This window comes from Falco cherrug, chromosome 5, assembly GCF_023634085.1.
Source record: "Falco cherrug isolate bFalChe1 chromosome 5, bFalChe1.pri, whole genome shotgun sequence".
In the NCBI taxonomy this organism is placed as follows: Eukaryota; Metazoa; Chordata; class Aves; order Falconiformes; family Falconidae; genus Falco; species Falco cherrug.
In genome coordinates this window covers 13,354,330-13,381,195 of record NC_073701.1, presented here as the reverse complement: position 1 = coordinate 13,381,195, position 26,866 = coordinate 13,354,330, and the positions used below count along the sequence as shown (strand labels likewise).

The window sequence follows — 26,866 nt, the reverse complement described above, 5'->3', positions numbered from 1 at the left end:
AATTCATGTTTCAGAGGATAAAAATGTAGAACATATGATCTTTTTTATGGATATATATGTGCATAGTTAAATGTACAACAGTTATAATGGATAGCAATATAGTAAAGCTCTGGACTGAGTAAAGCAGAAAGAAATCTCTAGTGGCATTGCAATACATAGATTGTGGTTACAGTTAGAGAAAACCTTGTTTAATCTGTGAAATTAGCACTTGCTGTGGGTAGGCATGCAAAATACGGCTGGCACCGCCTTTTCTCAGGGAGGCAAGAAGTTGTGGTACTTAATGTGCTGTGGGACACATATGTCATGTGAAGGAGATAACTAGAACGTAGCTGGCTTTGAGAGTTTGAACCAAAGGCAAGGTGGTTTATGTGCAAAGGATCAGGCTCATATTGGATTCTCAATACTAGTGCATAAAACTTTCATTTCCTTATAGAAGCAGAGCAGTTTGAAGTTATAGGTTTGATGGTGGAAGCTGAGTATTGGTTTTCTCTTTAATTTATTATTTATAATTGAAGAAGTTTTTACTTTATTCTACATTATCTTTAAAAAATAGTATTTATTATTTAAAATAATGATGTTTGGAACACAGATTTACACAAATATGTATATACTCATTGTAGAAAAAAAATATGAAGAAAATAGATTAGATTTTGATCACTTTGACATTGTATGTGTAAGAAGACAGTCTGTTCTTGGGAGCCTAATTGGTACTGATGATCATAAAAATAATTTTGGGGAGGGAAAGAATGTATCTGAAGCAGTTTCTGGAAAATGTCATTAGCAAGACAAATTACTGCTCCTCCCTTAAAAATAAAATCACAGTAAAGCACCCTACAGAGAGTTTTGCTCTTTCTAGCCGAACTGTAACTGTTTATAGGCAACTGTCAGAGTCCAGGCGAGGAATATACTAATCTCTCTCTGCATGAGGGCAAGCCTAGTTAGGCACACACACAACTTTGTTTGATTCTTTAATGCATATGTGCATTTTCAGTGCAGCGCTTTGAGGAATAACGAATGTTGTGCCTATTCAGTACCTGCAGCAGCAGGTGCGTAATGAAAACGGTATCATGAATTATGCCTTAGAACTCAGCTTCCCAGTTTGCTCCCTTTGACTTGAAGGACACAACCAGGCTAATGGTGAATGCTTTTAATACATTTTAAGCTGTATCAGAACTTTTTTTTTTGTGGTGTTTTGGTGAATGATTATGGCAGAGTATTTTGTTGATATTACTTCATGTCTTTAGGAAAGCAGAAATATGAAAGAAGTTATATTTTGTTGCTGTAGTTTATTTAAATGTTTTTCTCCAAGATAGCAAACCCTATCAAAACTTCTTTTTATTGAGCTATACCTTGGGAAAGGTGAAAGAATCGGCAGCTACCACTGGCTGATGATACGTTAAAAAGCTGGTACTTCCTTACCAAAATGGCAGGCACATCACTACTTGGAATTAGTAAGTTGTGAAATTTTAAAAGCAGTAAAACACAAATCATATTCCATCATGGGTGCACTTTCCTTCTTGGTGAAAAGATATTTTGCCAATGACATTTACCAGCTTTTTCACTGTTGAATATGCTGCTGCTTGTGTCAGCAGCAGATTTTTGCATAGTTCTCACACAGGAAGAATGAGGAAACCATTTCTGCATAATGACTCTGAAGTGAGAGTCAGCCACTGAAAAGGGAAGGTATTGTGTCCTGAATGTAACTTAATCTGTACAGAAGATGGTTAGAATTTTGGCACCAGGTCTTCCTTAAAGCAAGGTTTCTGGATGTTTTTTTCTTAGCAGGTTTACAGACCTGAGGATGACAGAAAAGTCCATAATTGTACTGACTCCTACATAACAAGAGGGATCCTAGTTTCTTGAGGCTAAAACTACCTTCTCAACAAGTTTCTAACAGAGGAACATGATGTATTTTTGCTTTTGGTTCCAGGATGCTTGAAGTAATTACAAACATAGCAGACATTATTATCTCCATGATTGGTTTTGCAGCTTGGTGAGGTAATGTTAAATGCACTGAATAGCTTTGGTACAACCAGAACAGTCCTGAGGGGCAATTTGGGATTGTTCCTGGGTAACAAAGCACAGTGTAAATGGTAGGAGGTTTTTTTTCTACCAGTTAGTTTCTCACATTCAATGCAACAGGATTTCTTTGCTTCACATACTTTTGCTGGATCTTATGGCAACTGAGAAAACAGTTAGTGATGAAAACCAGAAGGTATAAGTTACATAACTGTTGCAGAGATCATCAAAATACTGTATTCTTTTTATACAGTCAGGCGTTGCCATGCAGTGATGGAGATCCAGTATTCCATTGTCAACTCCTATAGACTCTTTATTGATTTTTATAAAAATAGTGATCAGATTATTAATGCATAAAATCAAGGCTGTGGAGCTTAATTAGATTGATACTTTGGGTTGTTGCATTGCATGCTCATGAGATTTAGCTACAAAAAACTAAAGCTTTTAGCTTTTATTAAAGTATTCCAGTCAGTATGCAAGTGCATGAGCCATGCTGTTCATAAATACAAATGTGGCCTTCTTTCATAAGGGAGAGTTTTTGAAATGGTTGCAGTGAAAATCTGAGGCTCAGAAAATTTTCCAGTTTGTTTAAGCAATGCTCATATTTTCAACAGCATGCCACTGAAAACAGACCTAACAAGAAATTAAGTGAGCTTCAGACTTACTCTTGGACATCAGTTGAATGATAAGTGTTAGGGGTAAGAAGCTTTTGTAGATGAGACCTCATTTTAAAATTGCCTTCACTTAGATCCATCTTGTGCGGAATCATTTGGTACTGGCTTCTGATGAGTTGGGGATATTGTCTTTGACAGCTCAGTGGGATTTTCAGATGTCAGTACTCAAGTCTGACAGTGCTTGTATTCCTTGAGGCATGGAGAACGAAAGTAATTCTGAAAAAAATTATTTTCTTTATTTCAGGTTCACTGATAACATGCAAACCAGAGTCTGCTTACCGTTGTCTGTTCCAGATATGATGTCAGAGCAAGAAGGGAGACTTAGAAGTAGTGTGACTCAAAAAAGAAGTATTTTGGTAAGTCATTAATGTGCATTAAGAAGTTGAGAAGATGATCTTTCACTTGAACATATTTTTTTCCTGCTCCTTTGTAGTTAAAAGTATGCTTTCAAGAAATATTGCTAAAAACACAGTAGGCTGTTCAAATTTTGAAAAATGTTTATTCTTTCAGAAGGCTAGCAAATCAAAACAAATACCTTCCTGCAAAGTATGCTTAGTTAGAACATCCTGCCACAGTCTAAACTTCTGGAAAACTTTGCAGTCCCTCAGCATTGCGTTCTGTTTTTGGTCAAGTGTAACACAGTGCTCTTCCTATTTGTGCAGCTTCCACATTCTTTCAGAATGTTAATTATTCACATGTTTCTGTTAGAACACCTTTCTTGGTAAGGCTACGTTCCCTCAGCATGTCAGAAGGAATATTCTCATACTCAAACTCCATGGAATAACATAATCTGCTTGAGGAGTTTATCACTGCCTTCTAAAATGTGTATTGATTACAGCAGAATTTAAATAAAACAAGTCCCGAAACACATACCTAATTCTTGTGTATTCACTATCTAAATATGCTTTGCAGGCTTTTAATCTCCCTCTTGAACTCTTAAAAGCTAGGTTTTTAATGTGGTAACCATATGGCTATAATACTATTAGTTCTTCAATTTACTGGTACTCATTCTAGCATGCACAGTTCTTTTATACCTCAAGGACTGTTTAGTCGTGCTAATATAGCTAACAATATTGCTTGACTTTATTAAAGCCTTCTAATGTGTTTAAATGGGATTGAGAGGTCACAATTTCCCCTCACACCAGCAGCAGTCAGTTCTGGTCTGTATTTTCACATACCTACATTAATGTATATTATAGAATATCTATGCAGGTGATTAAAAGAAAAAGCTGTGTAGTTCTTTTCTGTCACTGCAAAGTAGGGTACAGGTATGTACCCGTATTCAGGTCAGGATGTGTATGAACACATTGGTATCACCTAAAGGTAAATTGCATATACAGCTACAAGAAAATTTCTGAAGAGAAAATTATTTTGTATTGTCATGGGCTCCTGTCCTATTTTTATTAATGTCCCAAATTTGAGAATCCTAGCTGAAAAAAATGATAGTTGCTTACTGTAATGCCTGGGCCTGAGACAGTGTGCCCTTTTTGAGGCAAAAGAATAGAATAATTTGGGTAAATGCTTCCTTATTTTTCCACTCTTTAGAACTCTCTTATCTGCTTGCCCCCATCCCCTGCCTTTTTTCCCCAGAGTTTCTTATAATCAGCTGTTTCAGTAACTACTGCACTTCCTTGGTGTTCGTTATCCCAGTTGGGCCTAAGTAATATGTAGAGGCTAGAGACTTTCCCTTAATAATTTTATCTTATTGCTGACATCTTTGCAAGTAAAGGAACAGATGATGCCTAGTGTTGTACCACTCTTAAGGCATGGGAGTGTCTTCCTTCACTTCCTAGCCTTCTTGATGTTCTAATCACACTGTTCCCTAACCAGTTCTAGTTGACATTACGTGTCCTCTGGGCTGGTGCGCATATGCTGTTCCCTGCCTGTACATGCTTTATCTGTTTAATTAAAGCCATGGAAGGCATCTTCTGCACCTAAAAATAACGCTTCTTGGCAGTAGAGTTGGAGGAACATACCTGACATCTACTATAATCTGGGATATGACAAGAAGAGCAGAGGCTAGCTGAAGGAGGGATTCCAGAAATCTTGATGTATTTCTTATGGTACGTACATGAGAAAAAGATATGTGAAAAATGCATCCAAATGCATTTCTCTTCTGCAAATGCAGAGCCTGGGACAGAATTGGAAACAGCTGTAACCCCTGCCTCAGTGAGGTACAGTACAGCTCTATTTCTATAGGAATGCTATCCCAGCAAAGTAAATTGGGCAGCTCCTGATCTAAGTTATTAGTATTTTATTATCATGATGTTCTTCTGACACCCACATAGGCATTTACATTAGCAGTGCATCAAAAAAGGTCATAGTTGCTTAAATAAATAACATTGGTATTTTGCAAATGAGCAATTAAGTTATGAAAGAAGCCTCTTTTTGTATAGCTGCTGACTTGGATCCTTCTTTGCATTATGTTACACCTAAGACTCCAGAGTGAATTAATTTTGTCAGACACAGAGTATAGCTTTGCTGTGGTGACATCTTGTGTGACCTCCTCAAGAAGGGACAGAGCAGACTGCTGGCTGATAGCAGTAGGTTCTGCACTTCCCTGTGGTGGAATTGCCTTGGCTGCCTTCGCAGCCTCTCTGCTCACTTCCTTCTGTCCTTTCCCACACGATTCCTTCAGTGCTACTTTCCTCTGGTTCCTGGCACAGAAGTCCGTGGCCTCAGCACGGTGTGTGCCCTCTGCAGTAGCTGATTCCTGTCCTGATTGCTTTTCCGAGCCTCTCGAAACATTTGCTGCCTTCCCCGCACCTCCTTATTCATATCTCCAAGTCAGAACGCTGCCTGCACAAAATACTTGGTTTGATGTAGGTGCCATAAGTCACTGCAGACAGGAGGGTGGTAAGCCTAACCTCTCAAGCTGTAAAAGCTGATTGACAAGTGGTAAGGTCCTTTTGTATTGCGGTTTATCAGAAGGGATTCCAGGAGGGAAAAAGTTAAAAAAGAATTCCTGTGAAATTCAGAATTATATTTGTTGCTTTTTTTTAAAAAAAAGAGCTAATGTTTACTGTAAAGTTCTTTTTTGACTACAGACTGAACAAGGAAGGAAACAAAACATTTGAGTTCTCTCTGTAAGGCTGCTACTTTCTCTGTGCCTTTTTCTTTCCTCTGTTTAACTCCCAATACCCTAGAGACATGGTTTCCTCCCTTAGCAGGGACTGTGACCTTAAAAATAGCCAGCTGCAAAATAAACACAGAAAAAAACAACATTTCAGTTGTTTCAAATACATGGTCAGTAACCCAAACTGCGTCCGTGCTAAAGCTGAAATTCATAATCTTCTGGAGCTGCAACTGGGACTTTTGTTTCTCTGAGAGTTAGCATTCATTATTTTGTGTTCACGCTGCATGCCTGCCTCTTTCTCAAAGGAAATTTGTTAAAACTTAGGATGCCATTTGTAAGTAATTTGTCAATGCTTTTACAGTCTCGCAAAATTTTTAGAGGGGACACTTTCACTGTGGACAAGGGCCAGGCAGGGCACTGAACACCTAAGGAAATGGTGATCCCAGGCTGTTTTCATGGCATTTTCCTGATGGGCTCTTTTTGTGCTGGTAGACATGACAGCTGCCTGTGGCCAGCTGGAAGAGTTAGTGATTTATGGAAGAGAAAGCTTTTTCTCTCACTTTTGCTTCTAGTATTAAGGCTCTGTTCTCTGATTCAGCTGCGTGAAGGAGGAGGGCGGTCCAGCCTGGACCTCCCCTCTGCATTGAAGCCATGGTATGTCCCCATCCATAGGCTGTCTCATTGCCGTGACTGCCACTGCTGCTTTCATGTCCATCTGCAGGTGGACCAGAGTCTGCAGTTTGTATGAAAGTTTTTCCAGGAAAAGGAACCATCAAACAGATTTAATGGGGGTGGGGAACCAAGCCCCAACTTACTACATTAATGGAAGGCTTGTGTCCATATGTTAAAGCAGTTGTTCACAGCTGTACTTACATTTCATTGAGGAGACCTTGGTCATATATAACCATAGGGACCGAAGGACAGGAGAAAGGACATTCAAGTCTGCAAATTAAATCCCCTCTGACAAGCAAATATTGCAGAAGGAGGAGTATTTTCAGAGTCTGGCCAATGCCCTTGTACGCAAAAGTTAGTTAGGTCCTACAAAAACTTCTCAACAGGCAGAAGTGTCTTGTGACCTTGCTTAGGAAGTTGTAAAACTGGTACAGATTTGAGAATAACAGTCCATTGAGTCTTCAAAAATTTTAAACCCTTCTTCTACAACCAGACACCAAGTAGTACCTGCACAGACTGTCACAAAATGCAGGTATTCCCTCTGCTTTTCAAGGGCTGAGTTCATGTTGCAGGGGGGACTTCCCACATGAATATGCCAACTATATCTGTGTGGTGTAGCAAATATTTGGGTACTTGAGTATTTTCCTCTGAATATAGTCTAAAATCCTTCATTCATTTAGAAAAATGTGTTAGTGTTTTGAAGTCTCGGAATAGGGCTATGAAACTTTTTTGATTAACATGGATGGTTTGGCGTTTAGGTGTAGGAGAAAGAGGAACAGCTAGAAAATGAGCAGGGAGAGACAGCAGAAGAACATTCTGTGTACTTTTCCACCTAAGATGCAGCAGAATTTGGGAAGGTTTCATTAATTGGTCGTGTTAGCCTAATCCACAGGGAACTCATTTTGAAATTAAATATACCAAAGGGTTTATGATTTAAAAAGAGGGAAAAAATAAAAGCCTTAAAAATATCTGTGTTTGATCTGTTTGTCACTATGAAAATATTGACAAAAGGCAAAAGAATGGCCTTCATTTAGCTTATTATTGTTGGCTTGCTTTAATGCTTTCTTATTAAGGGCAAACTACCATTAAGATGTGAGATTAACTCTCTCACAGTTGCGAAAAAATAGAAGATGGAAACTTTGAATGTAAAACTCATGTAAACAACAATTCTAAACTAGATAATCTGTGATTCCCACCCAGAAATATGTAATGTGGTAGATGGAAGCTTTTAAAAGTAAAAAATTTACATGGAATAGTTCGTGAAGTATTTATTCTTCAAAATACCTTTAAAAAGGAGCCTCCTGTGTAAAATCAGAAACATGGCATTAACTACACAGTTCTAAAAGTATTTCAGTAAATAAGTAATTTGGGGGGGTGGGTGGGGGGAAGAGCATAAAAGCTGTATATAACTCTGAGTGTGTTAACTACAGACCCAATTCAAGTGTTACTGGGACGTTAACTTCATTCACTCACAAAATCCTCTAGTTTTGTGGAGTGGTGCTTTTCACTTGAGTCAGCTGATCCTTCGGGAGCCTGTTTTGAAGAACAAGTGCTACTGATGTTTAAATTGGTAATGCAATAGAGAAGTGGCAAGAGACTTCAAACTTGAGTTAACACAGTGCATCAGCTGCAAATCCAGTCATGCTGTGCCACTAATCAAATCATCCTGGTAGTCCAAGCGCTGTTTTTCAGTGTATTCACTGTCACACAAGTAAGAACTAGGTTGAAGCCCTTGCCAGAACCGCATTTTAGCAGAATGTACCCAAACCAGCTTCTGGCTGGCTAGTCTGGGTCCCAGGCACTGTCTGGATGTGTCAGTACAAGAGATAAGCTTCTAAGGCAGATATACCAGTCCCTTGCGAACACCATGATGCTGCTAATACTACCTGTGCTCATTAGTTTGAAGCTCACTTAGCTGGCTGAAAACTCATTAAGGTTGGCAGGAGAGTGATTACCTAGGTCTGGGTTAGTAATGTAATGCTTAATGTTGCAGAGGTGTCAAACCTAAAGTTTAAGCTGTCTGTTGTTGCTTTTACAGAGAGACAGATGCTACTGTTGCCAGCCCAGAATTCCTAAAAGAAATTGCTAATTTGAACTATTTATTCCATTAAATTCCCACTGAATTAGCATTAATAATGAGACTAATTTTATTGTTATCACTGTAGTATCTGAGGAAGCCTGTTGGCCAGAATGTCATATGAACAGGAATGTCTGTTGGGATATTTAATTTCATCTCCCTTGACAATGTGTGATTGTTCTCTTTTGTACATTTTCTGTTAACTGTTAGTGGTCTGGATAACTTTGTGGAATAGGTAGAAATCAATCCAAGCCAGCACAAAGCACACAGAAGTGCCTATCTGAAGAATGCCAACATGCAGGGGGAATTTAGAGAGCTAGAGCTAGCATTTCACTCCAGTGAACCAAGATGTTCACATTCTTCTTCCCAGCATTTCCCACCAGGCCCCGCTTATTTGTACTGACCAATACACTTCCATATCTCTGTAATTAAGAGTAAACCTTAGGATTGCTACTTACGCTACAAGGACCTGATCCTGCAAAGACATACCTCCTTTGAGCCATCTGTGTAGTCTTGTTTGAAGATTGTTTGCTTGGATGTACAGGATCTGCTCTCCCTTGGCAATTCGTCAGCCTTTCATCACTACCTCACATCAGATTTTAACTGATGCCTTGGTCTCAGTAGGTACAGCGCTCTTAGCATTTAAGACTGTATCCTTGCAATACTTGCATTGTTCGTTGTGTTATGCTTACTTTACTGGAATCCAATTAAGAGGCAGAGGTTTTGATCAGTTTGCCGTGGGGACACAGGTGGAAGTAACAGATGTAGGAGGTATCAGTAATAAAGCTTATAATAAGCAGTAAACGTGTACTTGGAGTTGTGGACCAGAAATACCGCTTCCATGCAAAATTCATTCTGTGTGCAGGGTTCTCCTTTCCTTTCGTTGGCTTCTTTTTGTGTTGTATTGATTTGTGTCTTTGGAGTTGTGGGGTGGATTTCTTTGTCTCAGGAACCTGCGGTACTTAAAATATAGGGGGACATTGCTTTATTAAAACAATTCTTTTAGTTGTCACGGCAACTGGTCTTACATAAATGATGAAGAGAAGCGGAATGTATATAAAGAGATACATTAGGTCATAATGGTAAATCCAGTACTTTTTAACCTAACAAGAAAGCACTCTGGGGTTTGTTGTTGCTCTAGCTCATTTTATTCCAGATGATTTTTACAACTTAAGTATTATTGAGGTTCACAATCCAAAACCACAGCACTTGCATGCTCACAGCTGTATCAATTTGACGCTCTCTTGTCTGTGTAACTATTCACTCCTCCATTAGGAAATAGGTTTGTAAAAACAGACACAGAACTATACGATAAAAAGCCAGATGTGATACTTTGTGATTCTCTGCAAAATATTTTCCTGCTTTTCTTTTCCAATACTTCACCCAGATAGACTGAAACTACAACATTAGGGAGAATGCTGCAGTGACCCTGAGGTGATCTGATTAACCATTTAATACAAATGGTTAATTTTCTTACAGCTTTACTGTGTTAAAGGATAATTTCCTGTGTTAAAGGAGACTTGGGGAGGGCACGGGTTATTATTCTAGGATCAGCATATGTAATTTCCAGCATTTACAAGTGGTTAAGGAATAGCTCACCAAAGACATGGAACCACAAAGAACAAAACTGTGCTTGCAAAATTTAAGATTTTTTTCCTCTTTCTCTAGTGATTTAACATTAGAATCAAAATTAAACAACAGTAATATTTTTTACTGCTCAGAAAGTTTACTTCACTTAAGAAAAAAGCACATCAAAGAAATGTGCCATAATTAACATGCTTAGTCTTTTTATCTGTTACCTGATTTCCAGTATGATTTCTAAACTAAATTTTTGTCAGTTGTTTTTTAATCATTACTCTTGTCTGTCATCATCTTGCTTTTCCTTTCCTATTTTATCTTTCTCTTTTTTCTGCTTGCAGTCCTTTACTCTTCTTTTGTTACCTGCATGCCTGCATTAATTTTTACTTTTTCCATTACAACTGTATGCGCTGCTAGATTCTGTTTTCAGTGCTATTAAGAAAAGCCCTTCCAATATATAAAATACTATGTATTCCCTACATGATACAATTATTCCTATTCTAACATACAGCAAACCAAAGCTGATCAGTTATATGCCTGTAGACCACTGCTGCCCATGCAAATGGTATTATTCCACATTGGTTTCCCTCTCTTGCTTACAAGCTGCTCTTTATTGTGACCAGAAGACTGAGGATGCTTAAAATATTCTGCATCAGCTAGCTAACAGACACCAAATAGCACAGGGATTCACACTGTTGTGAACTAATATAATACCCCTCAAGGAATTGAATCCAAGCCATTTGTTTCATCAGCCTTTAAAGCTTGCAGTTGCAGAGGAGATGACATGAAAAGTGCTATTTGAAGAAAAATACTGCTTCAAACCTTAAACCCATGTGGTTGTTTGGTCTTCTTAATTCCAGTTCTCCAAATTAAGGGCTAGAACCAACTTCTCTTTCATTCCCTCCTGATCATTGAAAGTAAGCCTTGGTATCTTTGGTGATTTTAGAAAAGGGGCTGTGATGCAGCCTGTGGGGATGGCACCATGTAACTGGTAGAAATCAGTGTGAGTAGTTGTAAGAACAGCAGTGGGCAGCCAGGTTAAGAGGGAATCTGCAGTCCACCCAGCAGTACCTCACTTAGGTAAGTCAAAAGTGTAATGCAACTGTGCCTCTACTGTACCTCCGTGGTGTTTTTATTGAAATTGAAGTTAACAGAGTGTGTAGACTTTTGCTTTTTCAAATGTCATCAGGTGAAACTCAGTATATTCCTCCCAGGAGCTCACACAGACATTTTTTTCTTAATCTTTGTTTTGCTATGTTTAAGTTTGCAGCTGCTGGATTCTGCTGTAAGTTTGAAGTTCAAAGACACCCAGTGACTCTTTGTGAAATATCACAGAAACCACCGAACTTCACCTGGCTTTGCAAGGAAATCTTGTCAAACCACCAGTTTTCCACACTTTCAGTGTGAAACCCTGTGTCAGCTCAGAGCTTTTTTCTCCCAGCTCAGATTGGAGTTAGCTTAACTCAAGGATCACAACCCATAGGGAACCTCTTCATCAACTTTGGCCTCTCTTCATGTTTCTAACAAAAGTCAGAATTCTTTCCATGATTTGGGGGGTTTGTAACAAAAGCAAAGGGCAACTGTAATGAACGATGCTTTTAAATCAGTGGCTTTAGAGATGTGTTGTAACCTTTGAACATAGCATCTGTGTAGTAAGCTTGGCAGTCATCTGGATTTTGGCAGGTTTGTTCAAGTTTTGAAAGAGCTGCCCCACCTGTTGTCACAGCAGTGTGGCAGATTGCTAGCCCCACCGCAAAGATACGGGACGCTGCAAAATGTGTCTCGGAGAAATAACATCTCCCATAAAACACAAGGCTATATTGTATTGTAGGAGACAGCCTTCATGTGAGTGCTGGAGGGAGTTGGTTAGCAGCTGGACTCTTCAGACGTGGCTCTTTCAGGGCTTGCTGTAGTACAGTCTGGACTCGAACCTCCACCATATGTTAACAGCATTGCACATGTGCCTGCCCCGGGCAGCTCTGTCTCTGCTGAGGGTACAAGCTGTGGTAATAATTCTCCTCCTGTCCTTTTATATATACTACAGGTCTAGGTGGCCCAAACAAACCACCTTTCTTTTGCTTGCAGTCTCTCTTAGGGGCTTGTAAGGGAAGGGTCAGTGTGTAGCTTAGACATTTCTCACATGTAAAATCACAGAGAGATACAGTGTTACTGGCAAATGTGTCAGTTGTATATAAACAGCAGGGTAAATTCTTCCCTTTTCTGAGAACATTTTACCCTGCTCTCTTTGGGGCCTCCAAGTAGTTTTCTTTCAAGGCAGTCACGCACGCCAGCTTTCTTCCATTTACTACCAAGAGACAAAAGTTTCAAAATAAGCTTCTGCAAGCTGTTTTTGCGTGTAGCTGGTTCACTGTACCACCTGTACTCTGGGAAGAGTTACCTGACTTTGGCTGTTGGGGGCCAGCTATTTCTTCCCATTGAGTTGCCTTTTTCATGACATGGTTCATTGAATATCAAGTAGCAGCATCACAGAGTGCAAGCCTTCCTAAGAAAAGAGGGAAGAGAGATGCATTGCTTTAGTCTCTTCTAATGTCAGTGCAGTTGTAAAATACCTGTGTTTTCAGCATGCCTATGTAATATTCCTTACCTGTTTTGTTGGTTTAAGTTCTGTATTGCAAGTCCCTCAAAATGATAGCTGGGTTAAAATCAACAATGATTACTTTTTTCATTATAAAATTACAGGGTGGTTTTTTTCAAACCTATATCCCTCTCTTTTAAAATATAACATTAGCCTGTCTGCTTTGCTCATTTAGTATCATTTAAAAATGTAAGCAAAATCTGTTCAGCCATTTCTTATTTATAGGAGTGTGACAAAACCATAGGGTTTTTGTGTAAAAGTAATTGTAGGTTTTGTTTTGGTTTTGGGGTTTTTTTGTGGGGTTTTTGTTGTTTGTTTTGTTGTTGTTGTTTCCTCAGGGAACAGTATAAAAATGTCTGAATCTCCAAAACCTGAAATTTGGCAGGTATCTAAATCTTTAATGACCTGCATGTGTTTTGCAGTTTTTCCTAAAGATTTGCATATTTGCTTCTTAGGATATGTCAGTTGCTAATACTTCTACGAGCAGCCTGGGTGGGCACACAATTAGAAAAAAAGGAACATGCTTATTCATTCTTGGGGCTTTTTGCTTTTATCAGCTATGGTATTACTTTGTTCTGCTTTTGCTGTCCCTAGCTTATTACACATTAGAGAGTTAAATTTGAATGAAAAGTTATCTGCAGAGATGGATGTAGGCTCCATTCTTTAAATGTTCGTCTGGTGATTTTCTTGCAAGTGCTTTAAAAGCTGTGCTGAAGACTGTAAAGTTCCTGGAGCTGTAATAGAAAACATTAGTGTCTGGACTTTCAAGGGAAGAATGTGGTTAAGATTATAGTGACTGAGTCACTGTCAATGGGTGGTCTTGAGTCCATATGGCACACAGTAGACAGGGGCACAGAAGACTCTTTGCTCAGATAGGTGACGAGCTGTACTTGCTGAAGTGAAAGTCTTTGAAAAGGGCTGCCCTAGACTGTATTTTGCCTGCACAAGGTTAAAATACTGTCAGGTTGCTTCTCAGTGCGGCTTTGTTTTAACTTTGCTACAAAATAAGATAAAGCGTTTGCTTAAAAGCTTGGTTGTCGTAGTGCTACATGCTCCTTTTGGCTCCTCAGATTGCTTCTTTTCATTCAGTGCATTTTCATTGTTCTGTTAGGCTTTTAATGAGACAGTTACAAAATGTCTGCCTCGCTCTGACCGCCATTTTGTAGCCTGATTGTTGGATAATGAAGACTGTGAGAAATAGAAAATAAACAGCGTGGCATGGAGGAGATTTCAAAAGGAGTACAAAATCTGCATGTTTTATTTAGACGCTTAATTGTTGCCGACTGGCTGCATTTAAACAAGCGACTTTACAGTGTCTGGAAGAAAACCAGCTCCCGAATTTGAGGAGCTGACCTTGGGTAGATGCCATCAACTGTTCTTTTCTATTGGCACGAACGTGCTGCTGGCAGGGTCTCCCTGTAGCTGCAGTCACTCACCCAGCTCTGAATCAGAACCTGCTTATACTGTACTGGGCCACCAAATTACACCAGTTATTCCGAATATTATTTTGCAGCCCCTTTGATAAACCAAGATTTGATCTAGAATATATAGGATATTTAAAAAGAAGAACCTTCAAACTAGCAGTGATTAAGCTTCTCCCATAGAGCAGCACATTATGTTGTTCAGAAAAAAAAGAGGGGGAGGCTACAAGTTTGCTGAAAGCAAACTGAAAATGCACGACGGGAATTAAAAGGACACAATGGAGTTGTTACTGTAGTCCTATGGATAGAGTACTTACTGTGTGAGGAGTGAAGTTAGTGGCATTTACTTGGTTCCTGTACGAAAAACTGTTGTGTGTGTGTATTGTGGGCAAGGGGGGGATGGGGAAGGGCGCTTTACATTCACAGTAGGGTACAGCTTCAAAGCTGTTTAAAATTCTGCCATATCTTAATGATAATAGTTAATCCCAGTATCAGAACAGTATTTCTATTTTTAAAATGCAATCAATCAATCATTTTAATACATTGCACCCTTAGTGCCAAACACCTCAGAAAACGGTGTGTATGGCAGTAAAAATAAAGCATCTGAAACTCCTTCTGTAGAGTCATTCTTCCTTTCTTTCTCACCCATACACGTACAGTAAAATCTCAAAGCTGCAAGAAAAATGGGGAATCGCGTAACAGGGAGTAAATCCTCCAAACAAGACTGATTGACAGGTAGGGATTGCTGTCATGGACTGAGCAAGGAGGGACAGAGAAATTACCCCACCTGCCTACAGTTCTCACTAGAAATACAGCGTGTGCTTTTTTGTTCTTGGGTTTTGTTGGGGTTTGGGTTTGGCTTTTGAGGTGGGAATTGTATACAGATGCTAGACTTTCTTTTAAGAGGATTACACTGAAAATTGCTTCTTTCTGTGTTCTTCTCAGGACAGCTTCCTACATCCACCATGCTCTTTCAGGTAGTTGTTCATATAGGAGTAATAGAGGTTGTAGGTAATTCGAGTTCAGTTTCTGCCTGTGCCTCAGTGATTCATACAAAAGCACATAAGTGTCTTGTACGTGTGTTCTTCACCTACGAAAATAAGTGTTAATGCTTCCTTATTAGTGCTTATAAATTACTTTGAAGTTCATCCAATGTGCTGCAAATATACCTATCACTGTTTTTAGTGATAAAAATGACAACTATGTGACTAAGTCATGTTAACAGTATATTAACTGGGAGGGTTTGTCACACAGTGTGAATATAAAAGTATCAGCATCATATCCCAGTGAATAACCAACTGCAGTGAAAGCATACCTCTATAAGTATATTACCTGTATTTTCACTTCCACATGGATTTACTCATGAGTAAGCTTTTTCTTGAGTCACTCATTTTCTGAGACTGACCCTCAACCAGTATTGATCAAAGACTTTGCTTTTATTCAAGGATCAGCAAGAAAGAGTGATGTTTCAGTTGTCAGACTGGCAGGACCATTACATTAGACTAAAAATGTCCAAAGTCATCTCACGCGAATTATGAATTAATTTCACACATTCTTGTTGGCCCATCAGTAAATAAAGGTGGAAGTTCTGAAAGAGATTTGCAATTTCAGTTGAACAGTAGTCTCCACAAATAGGTACTTAAGTAGCAAAAGATACTTGAACTCAAAGGAAGCTTAGCTGAGGTGAAACTGGAGACAAAGGCACAGGTGATCTGGACTCAGATCGTAGGTTACGAGATAAGACATTGAGATTTCCAGTCAATTCTCTAAAGGTGTAACTAGGAGTTAATAAGGTTTGCTTTCCTCTTATAGAAGAGCAGTTTTTACTCAGTGTCTGAAATCTAGGTTTCTTGGGGGATTAATAATTGTTTTTCCATTAATTCAAAATAACCACCTTGGAACTACCAAGCAGCTGATGATAGTACTTCCTAGCCTTATGCATTCATAACTGTAATAGCATATTTTTGTGATTTTTACCTAGAAATACATCCTTCCTAGGGACAGCTGCCTCAGCAAGCAGAATACAAACATATCCCAAGATTTCTTTAAAACGTTTACTGCTTTGATAAGCCGTACCTTAGGCAATACCTCAAAGATTTTTTTTTAAAGTAGCAATAACAAGGGCTTATGTTTTGTGTTTGACTGGTCCGCTAGGTCCCTTCCCATTACATGTTTCATTTTAATAGGCAGCAAGCATGTTCCGCTGCTTCCTTGAGATGTGTCTGCATTGCTGACATCTGGAAAGCAGCCACACAGTGTTCCACACATAGTTTTTGGAAACACCATTTGCTGGTGGAACGATCCAGAGCAGACACCTCTTTTGGCAGAACTTTATTGCCATCTATTTTTACTTGAACTCTTGTACATGGGATTACTGTGTGTGAGCCACAAGATTGTGGCTTGTAGACAGATGCTCCAAGAGGAAAGGAAGACTTCCCTGTGTGGTAGTGAAAGTGCTTGGTGGTGAGTTACCTGCACCTACCTTCTGTAATCTGCCTCTGTCCTATTAGTGTAATGTCACAAACTGTATTCAGAGCTGACAAATTGAAAGTGGGACTTGCACTGTCCTTTCTTTTATCCTCAGAGCACATGGGAGCATATAATGAACTTTACAGGACAATGCTGGCCAAAATACTCCTGTTCTAAAATAGCAGACATGAAGTACTCCACCAGCAGAGCACACGTATTGATAATGCATCCTACAACTGAATAGATTAAAAGCTCTCTTCTGGGATCCCTCAGCTGAGGTCTTCAACTTTCCAGTAACTGTAAAAAGGGCTGTTGACTGTTGTTCTGCTCAAAGATGGGGTAAGGCCTAGCCCAGGGGTCCTCAAACTTTTTAACCAGGGGGCCGGCGCGCGGATGAAGTGGCAGGCAGTCATCTGCGGCTGCTGGGTTTCCCCCCCAACCCCCGGTGGCGGAGGGGGGGGGGGTGCGGGGGGGTTCTGTAAATACCGGGGGCCGGATTGAGGACCCTGGGGGGCCATATCCAGCCTGCGGGCTGTAGTTTGAGGACCCCTGGCCTAGAGTTTCCCTAAATGCTAGGGCAGTAGAGAGGATAAAAAACTAGATTCCCTGCAAAATTCTGCAGTCTGTTTCTGTATGAAATGGCCTTTCTCTGTGGTTTGCAGAAGCAGCTTGCTTTTTAGTGATTTTGATACTCATACTTTTGTTACTTCTTGCACATGTATGCGTCAGATAAATTTATAAGTACATATGTTTTTAGTTCATCATACTTAAATGCCTATGGCGTAAATGACTTAATAGGCTTCTTCATAGGGTATGTTGATAGTGTATATTTTGGAATTCACCCTACAGTTGCATGCGTTGCTTGTTTGAATCCAGAGGACGGACTATAATGGTGGAGTGTATCAGGCGTCTGATTCCTGAGTCTTTTCTGAAAAGGAAATGTTGGCTATAGGAAGGATATGACACTCAAAAACTGAGGTTGCCTTTGAATATTTGTGGTGCAAAATATATCATGTATTTACCACACAATTGGTTTAAGCTCCAAAACACATTTCCATAAAAAAAATCTCATTTTCTTTCATGAAGATATTAAGGCTTATTTTAAAACTATTCTTTTCTTTTTTAAATAAGACCTTTCTCCTCTGAATGTAGACTCCCAAGTTTTTGCAAGCAAGTAAGTTTGCACAGTGCTTGGACACTCAAAAGGACTTCACAGATCAGCAGTGGCTGGGAATGTAAGCTAGTGCCAGGTGAATGGCCAGCTTTCATTCCTCTCCCATAGTTAGTGTCAAAGGGTCAAAAATGATCAGATCAGGTTTTTGCACAAAAATGTGAAAATTGCAGTGGCCATGTTTCTAGAAGCAAAAAGGCTTGCTAACATTCAGTATCAGCTGTGTTAGGCTTCTTGCGGTGATGACTTTTTACTTGGCTATTTTTTGTCTGATTATTGCTTCTTGACCTTACTTTACTGAAGTCATTCATTTAAAAGATCTCAGGGAGAAGACTTCAAACAAATGCCAGTATTTAAAGGTCATTAACATTGTTTCCCTTTGATATTACACACCTGTTTTCATGTAGCAAGAAGCTTTTTTTGCTTCTACTATATCAGGCCCCAGTATGATAACATGTAGCTTGAGTAGATACACTTAAGGTCTAGTCTGGTATCTAGTCTTCCTATCTATATTGATTATTTTTGGATAACAGACCATTCTGAGCACTTGTGTTGTTAGAGAAGATACAAATTAATTACTTGTGTATTCTCATATGCCTTATTAAAAAAATCCCATGTATTATATTCCCATCTTATTCTAGATACTGCAAAATAATTTACTTAATTTATCATTTATCATGCAGTGTGGATAGTTGAAGTCATGACAGCCTTATTCATCCTTTCTACTTTAACACTTCATAATAGGTTATGTGTATATTAGAAAGATCATAGTTTTTCTTATATGAATTACCAAGTAGGTGAGTTTTGTAATTGTTATTTAGAGCTTAGATGATTCATTATTGATAGAAAGTTGCGTTCCTTTCTTAAATGAATGGGCTGTTTATTTGGAACGTTCAGTGATACAGTTGTCTTTCCGATGACTATGATTTGGCCTCTTTTTTTAGCAGCTAAGGATCATTCTAGCAAACAATTGGTAATCCATCACCAAACTCTGCAGATTCCTGATTTTCTACCAGCCCAACCTTTTGTATCAACAGTACCAGCTATCTTTAGATAAGGCAGATTAGAATGCTGCAAAAGACTGAAGACCTAAATGTCATTAAGAATTCAGCAAGTCTGAGAGACTTTTGTGGTGAATCTTCGCATTTCTCAGTTCTCATTCACGTGAAAATTTTCTGTGAAAGTTTGTTTACAGTTGTAATTAAAGTATTATACATTCAAAATGTCTCTTAGTGGACAGGCTCAGTCTGCCTTCACTGAAATATGAAAAGCCATATAGTCCAACTGACAACAGTGCACTTTCACTATACAGGATCTAGATTAGAGTACATTGATGCTCATGTTCTTAGAGGAAAAATTACTCCACTGTAGACTGGTTATGTCTCAGTTTATCATCTGCATTTTATTTAAGAGTGTGTGGCTTTTTTGTTTGATTTTGTAAATGTGCTTTCTATTCACTCTTGATACAGTAAGACATGGAAATTAGGAAACCTGTATATTAACATTTCCACAGCGTCGTAAAAGATTGTGAAAAATGTGTGTTTGCCAACATAACTAGTATCCAAAAAATGAGGCAGGTACAATATCTAGGCAAGGAAATATTTAAATGTTAGTGGGGAAAGTTAAGCTTTTAGATTTCTTAGGTGTTGTGTGTTTAAATATTTGACTTTGATGTTATATAAATTCTGGAAATTTTTTTTGTTTGTTTTTTTCTCCTTGGTTGCTTATGTATTTTACAGGCTCTGATCTTCTGGCCACAATAGAGCAGACAGAATTACTTGATGTTGAGAACCTTGTTAATTTTATGGTCCATTTTCACATGCAGAACAGCTTTTATTTCCCTTCTCACTCTTTATTCTTGATTCAATTGTTAGTAAAGTTTACTGAGTAAAAACACTGGATGTATTATGGGAAGAAATCTAATCAATGCAGCACCAAGGGACAGTCCTTCAGAGTCCTCTCTAGTGGCTGTGAGCCAGACTAGAGGTTACTACGAGGTTACTCTGTCTGACTTTAACCAAAATACCCATCTACTTCTGAAAAGGCTACCGGCAGCCTTGTACGTGTGTAACAGAAGCCTCATTAATATAAGCTCCCAATATATATACACCTGTTATACTAGCCCCCAGCACAGAGCCTGTGTTTCCTATTTTAAACACTTTGCATGTCTGTCTACATTCCCTTCTGTCTGCAGTTGCTATAGTGTGGTACTGCAGAACAACTCATATGCAGTACCTCCAGGGAATGTAGAAGGCTAAATAAAGTTGTGGCAGATGTCAGCGGACTTTGCCAAACACTATTTTTCAAATTAGATAGTTTGTAAGATTCACTGGCTAATCCAGACTTTGTGATACAGAAGTAACCTCATTAGCAAAGTCATTAAGTATACATTTCTTTAATGCTGGCTCCTTTTTCAGGTATTGATGCAGAGAACTGCATTGACATATGTATGGGAAATCTTTATTTGACTGGAAATCTTCATTTATACTTTTTTATAAAACTCTGCTCCTCACCTTCCTCCCAAACACCAGCTCTACTGTTTGTATATAGAGTTTAAGTCCTCTTAGAATTGAATAATTCAAAAGATACAGCACTTCCTTAGGGCTTTTACCTGTTTTGGCTCTGAGTTCTAATAAATCATTTGACAGCAGAATTACTTGAAGATAAACTTTTCCCCTTTTGTGAAATATTTGTTCAGCACATTCCAGAATATGGGTTTACCTCAAAAGTTACATATCTTGTTCATTAAAGATATAAAAAGGATCAAAAGCAGTATCAGATGCAACTGCTGATTCAGCACAGGAGCAAAAGTGCACTTTCAGGCTACCTACCTTGGTTTGCCTGACCAATTCATTGGGAATCCTCCGTGTCAGTACTTCTTCTAGGTCCTTGCCATATTTTGCTTAAAATAGCAGTACGTTTGTTTCACATAGCTCACAAGGAAAGTATATTGTTCCCCCAGGCAGGTCCAAAGATGCTGTAAAGCGGTGATGTTCTGAGGTTCTCACCCAGAAGCCCGCAACACACTCTTAGCTGCACACAGTTCGGTCCCAGGGGACACAACCTTCTGGTAGTTGTGTGGCTCCTGTTATATCATGAGTGGAGTGAAATTTCTGTGAGGAGGCACATCTGCTATTGCATTCACAGTTTTCGTAATTGTTTTCACAATGCACAGTTGATAATGTCTGTGGGGTTTTTTTGTTTCCAAAGCTTTTTCCATGGGAATTGTCAGTAAAGTATGAAGCACTAGATATTGATGGCTAACAGTAGCCAGAAGTTCTACTGTGAAATGTGCTGCAGTGAATCAGAGAAATGCTGGGGAACTAAAAATTAGATATACTTCAGTTTCAGCACTTCTCCATCTGCAGTGATGTTCTTCCTGCTCGTACTGTGGCACAGCATTTACTGATTGTGAATTACAGCCTGAGAAGTATGTGGCAATATCAATATGCACGTGTATGAAACAAAACCTTGAGAAACACAGTCCCCTCAGTTAAAAATCATAAGAACTTATAGAATTAACATTCTGGACCAGGCCAGGGGTCTGTCCCACCTACTGTCTTATTTCCAGCAGTGATTAGTAGACTGTAGTTATGAAAAAAAGTACAAGTGGTACATATACGGAATAAATAGGCAGAAGTGCTGTGGGTGTTCATGTTAGTCACACTGTGTGGAAAATCACCCTGGGCTATAGTTGCCATAGGCCAGAGCATTCTTATGCTAAACCCTGCAATTTGTATGATTGGATTCACAGTAACATATTTTAGCATACAGGCCTGCACAGTGCATCTTGTCAAACACCAGGTAAGACAGGGGTTAAGTCCACACATTCCAGCCGTTTGCAAATGAGCTAATTGTATGAGCATTCATCTGCAATGACAGTGAATACAAGATTGTTCAAATACAATCAGTAACTAGCTTGCTCTTAATAATTTTTAGTAACCTGCTTCTTTACATAATGGCTTTGATTTGCCTTGATTGTTTCCATATTGCTTCAGCATAAACCCCATTCTTTTAGTCTTTGCAGGTGTTTTGAGGACTCTGAGAAGCAATTTTCTGTTGTTGGTTGAAGTGGCATCACGTCACAAAAATTTGCATTTTGTATAGAAGTGTTTTAGTGAAGTTGCACAGTCAGGCTGTGGAGCTTATGAGCATAGGAAATAGCTGTGGTTATCACACCTAGGATGTCTTTTGGCAAATACAAAATAATTTAAAAAAATAGTCATAAGCAACACTTTCCTAAAATGGGATTAGTGGTGCCACTTCATGGAGCTCCTACTTAAGCCTTATCCATTGAGTTTTAGTAGGGTTTACCTCTGAAATGTCAGTCATGTATCTGCATTTGAACACAAATGCTATTTTATGCTTCTCATATGTTCTTTTACTTCCACCAAGATTATCTTGGAAGAGATTAAGCAGAAATGAGTTACAGTTTTCCAAGATTTATTTAGGAGATACTTCTTTTCTTGAAAGTTCAATAAAGTTCCATAAAGTAAAAAGCAGTATCAGGCCCAGCAAGCTAACACTGAGGCACTGTATTGTTCCAGGACCATTTAGAATTCAAACCAGTTTTTATTAAATTGGATTCCTATTTCAAGATAGCAAGTATTAATTAACCATTTTAAAGGAATAACTCTAGCCTGGTCATGATGGTAGAGGTGATATCTCCGTGATGGCCAGCATAGACCTGTACTTCAGTTGTGGTTAGGTTGCTTTTTAACAGTATGTTTCAGTGAACAAATGCTTTGGTCCATGTGAAACAGAAATGAGCATTTGATTCTTCTACATGAGTGTTATTAGTTGGGCAAGTTAAGGAATTTTTTTTAGTATTCTTAATAGCAGTTAGCTGGAGCAAGACTTTCTGTGGGAAGACAGTCAGCAAGGAAGTGACTCTGAAAGTTTTGTATGATATATTAGATTATTGAAATTTAATTTCTATGAGCTATGTTAGTATTGTATGTTTCTGAAAGGAAACATTTCCCTAAAGAGATCCACTCAGAGCAGGTGCTTTTAATTCTTTGTAGGAATTTGGCTGCTAGTTTCAGATCTCAGATTTTCCAATTAATAAAAGCAAATACTTTCAGCCCATGAAGCAGGTGGCATACACCTGGGATCTTTGAATATCAGAGGAAAAAAATGTTAAAACCCTGAAGAAAGATTAGTCAGCAGTCTGAACAGTACAGGGAGGAGGAGGAGGGGAAGAGAACCTGTAAAAATTGTGAAAATTGGAAAAATAGTCTAGTTAAGGCCCACTGTAAATTACAGCTCACTAATCTTTCACTGCATGGAGGAAGTAACTCATGTAGAAGTGGGGCAATGGAGTTCCACTTTCTGAAAGTCAGCTAAGAGGTAATGTAGATTCAAACCTACTGCTCTTGGTGGTGAGTCTTCAAAACAGAACACTTGCATGATATTGTCAAGTGGTCAAAAAAAACCCCAATAATGGAGTTCCAGTCAGTCAAGTTTTGGGTTTTTTTAATCAATTAGAAGAATAATTTGTCCTTTCTTTCCATAAAGTAAGCAACTTGCATTGCTATGCAGTGAACTGTGGTGTTTCCATTTTAGTGGATATTACGTGTCAGTTATACAATGTTTGGTATTTTGCACTGCACTACTGTCATTATGTGTAAGAATTACATTTAAAAATCAAGAGTTCAAATAACAATCCTGTTGTATTAAAACCTGCCATGGTAAAAGAGTAGCTTATCCCATTGGCCTTCAAAAATACATATTCAGGTTAAGCTAAAACAGGTACATTGATGTCCACGGTCAGCCATTAATCCTTGAGGTTATCTTTTAGCACCCTTTTTTGGTGCTAAACACTTAAACACATCTTTAATTTGAATTCCATATTTAAGTCCTTGAAGCCCTTGAAGCATAGGCATAGTTCATTTCAGAAAACACAAGTTTAATATGGTGTTTCTTCTTGTACATTCTCATGTTTCAACACAAATCTATATGGCAACTGCTGCTCTTCTGTGATAAATCCAGGAGTGAGGGTTTTCTTATTAACTCACTGGAGAAGGAATTTAAGACCCAGTCATGAAACACTGACATGACTGAGTAAATTTCTTAATGTCTAAACATCTGCAGGATTGTAGCCTACTGTAATAATGGAATAGTCTGAAAACCATGTCTATAAAATCTCAATATGGCACTGTATCAACACATACTCTTTATACAGTTTTAAGGCGGTCAAGTCTGAAGAGTTTCTTTATCTGTAGCATTTCTATCCCATCTTGTGTCTGGACTTTTTTCTGCCTGTGGGTTCCCATTGGCCCCATGTCTGACTGAGGCTAAAGATTATTTTCCCGTACATTTTTGTACAGTACCTATATTCTGTTTTAAAGGAAAATATACACACGCATTTTTCTTCTTTATTAATAAACTGAGTGACAATTTAAAATAAATTCTTTCAGCTGTTCAGAATGGTACACAGATGTACTGGCACATTTCAGAGCAAGTTAAATAGAGAGCAAAGTATTATGTCACTAAAGGAGCAGAAGAAGAGGAGCTGGTCTCTGACACTAAAGCAAAATAAAGCAGTGCTAAGAAGGTGGCTTTGAGAAAAATAAGCCAGACTATTATAGTACTTAGGTGAACTATGGAAACAGGAACATAAGAGAAAAATCTTGCTGAAGGAAAAATGATAGAAAAGTATAAAGATATACTGTGGGGTAAAAGAGCAATACTGAAACACGTGGCGGGGAGGGGAAAGAAAAACAGTTTGGTTCCTAAAGCAAAAAAGGGGAAGGAAAAAAACAAAGCTTATAAAACCATAATATTAACATGATTGCTATCTTCACAGAAAGAGAAGATTGGAATGAGTAGTGAATAGGCATTGGTATGAAGACCTGTCTGATATCCAAGCATGGGAATACCAATCTGAAGTCTTGCTCTTCTTGTAGATTGTGTGGGGAACTCTGGTGCCTAACTGTATTTCACTCTCACAGTGGGTAACCCAAACCTCATCTTTAGGATGCTTAAATCTTTACAAGACTTTGCTCTTAGACTTGGCAGTGAAGAGAATATTCACTTGCATGTAGATGTTAATTTAAGTGCATGTGTAGGTGATTGTTATTCCTAAGCTGCTGCTATGCAGAGGGAAGAAGGGAGAGGCTCCTAAGGGGTTGGTTCAGTGTACCTGTGTTAGATATGTCCCACAGGTTTGTCTCTGAAGGACCCTGTATCTGCTGACACTATATATAATTCTGTCATCTTAACTTAGACAGTTAAAGTGAGCTGTGTCCTCTCTCTGTCTCTTTATCTTCCTGTTCTGTTAATGAAGGCAATAATTTTTCTACTGCGAGGTTGTGAGAAAGTATTCAAAGTCTTGAAGCAGTTGCTTATTATGGTGGTCACAGATGGAGAAATGCCAAAATGGGAGACGTCTTTCATTGGAGAAAGACAACATTTCAAGGAGATTTGACGGGCTGTTGCCTATATACAAATTTTAAGGATCTTGTGGAGAAGAGTAACCTCTCTTCAAAAAACAGCAGCAGCATTAGCTGAAGAAAACTAGAAACGTTAAGAAGTGAATAGATTTAGCATGTGGTCTGATGAATAGGCAGAGAACAGTCATAGGATCACTTCTTTGGGATGACCCAGAATAATATATCTAGAGTGTTGTTTCATGTTCCCCATAGTTCTATCACTATCACAATATAAGAAAACAAAAAATGTTATTTCACCATAATGGATATATTTTTATATGTAATCAGTGGTTTCTGTATTTCACTGTGATTACAAAGCATATGCAAAGGTATTACCGACACAAATGCATTATCAAAACATGTTAGTATCACTGGCTACTGAGACTAAACTGCTGAAAGCTGTATTTTAATAATAATGTATACTTGATGTATTGATGTCCATGCTTGATTGATTAGTCTGAGCACAGTTAAACTTTCTGCTACCAATTGCTATAGTAATTTTAAAGGACTGAAAACAAAATTGATATTCAGGAGTAAAGGCTGAAATACTTGTATCTGGTAACTTTTCTTAAAAATTTCCTGGTTGTGGAAGTAGAGGAGACTTTTTTACTTGAAGCGTTCAAGGTTTATGGCAGCTAAATTGAGTAGTCTCAGAAACCTTGTCATAGTGCTTCCCTGAGGGTAAAGTCATCCCTCTAAAAGTTCCATTCATGCCCCACTTACCCTGAATTAAGGCTTTCAAAGTAAGTTTGAAGTGGGACACTGGTCTTCTACAGAAGCACATTCCGCACCTGCAGAAAAGACTTTGGAAGGCCTACCTTTATTGTCTGTGTGTCTGTCACTTTTTTTCCCCTCATAATGATAACATACATTTTACTCTTTTTTCCTTTTTCTTCTTTTCTGAAACAGAAAGAATGATTTACTGGGGAACCAAGTTAGAAGATGACAGAAGTGAAGATTGGTCATCTATGAGGAGAAATGACAAGGTATGCATAGCAATCACACTGGAGATACATTTCTTGCTGTTGCTTAGGTCTTTGTGGTAGATTACTTCTGGCAATGAAGTTTAAAAATAGTCCTGAGAAACCTTGAAAAAGATGTTTTGAAAAGGACTTTTTTCTTTTGTTTGATTGCCAGAGTAAGCAAAGTAAGTACTTATTTCTTTATAAATATCTTTAAGATACATCTTTAAACTCATTACTCTGCTGAATTGTAGCTGTATTTCTACAGGTAAATGGCAGTCACATTGACAAATTAGTTTTTTTGCAGAGGCCAGTAAAAACAACCCTTCTCCCCACACCAAACCAAAATCCCTCCAGATACTATCTGAAGGTTATTCTTAAGAGGAATGGTCATTCTTAAGACTTAAAAATAATCATTTCAGGGATTCATTTAAATCACTGTACGCTCAATGGAGGGGTTGTACCATTTTCCCTTTTCTTTGTCATTTATAACCATTACAAGGAGATGTGCTAGTACCTGTTCTGCACTATGTTTAAAGAACATGTTCTTACACATTTGTCATCCTGTAGATTTCTAATTTGAGGAATGTGAAATCAGCACTACTAACAAATCATGTCTCTCAAATACGTTCAGCAATGTCAATTTATAATATTTATACAGTGACTGCTAAGAGACTGGCACAGGGCTATATGCCACTTAGGTTCTGAGGTTAAATGT

At 38.4% G+C, this 26,866-nt stretch overlaps 1 long non-coding RNA gene across 1 annotated transcript in view; it reads left to right on the top strand.

Moving 5' to 3' along the window:
* LOC114015886 (uncharacterized) overlaps positions 1 to 26,174 on the top strand; it is an 82,248-nt gene extending 56,074 nt beyond the window's left edge. Inside the window, exons 5-6 of the long non-coding RNA XR_003560063.2 lie at positions 2,938 to 3,049; positions 26,096 to 26,174. This is a non-coding gene — a long non-coding RNA (uncharacterized LOC114015886). The remainder of the gene's footprint in view (positions 1 to 2,937; positions 3,050 to 26,095) is intronic.
* The last annotated feature ends 692 nt before the right edge of the window (positions 26,175 to 26,866 follow it).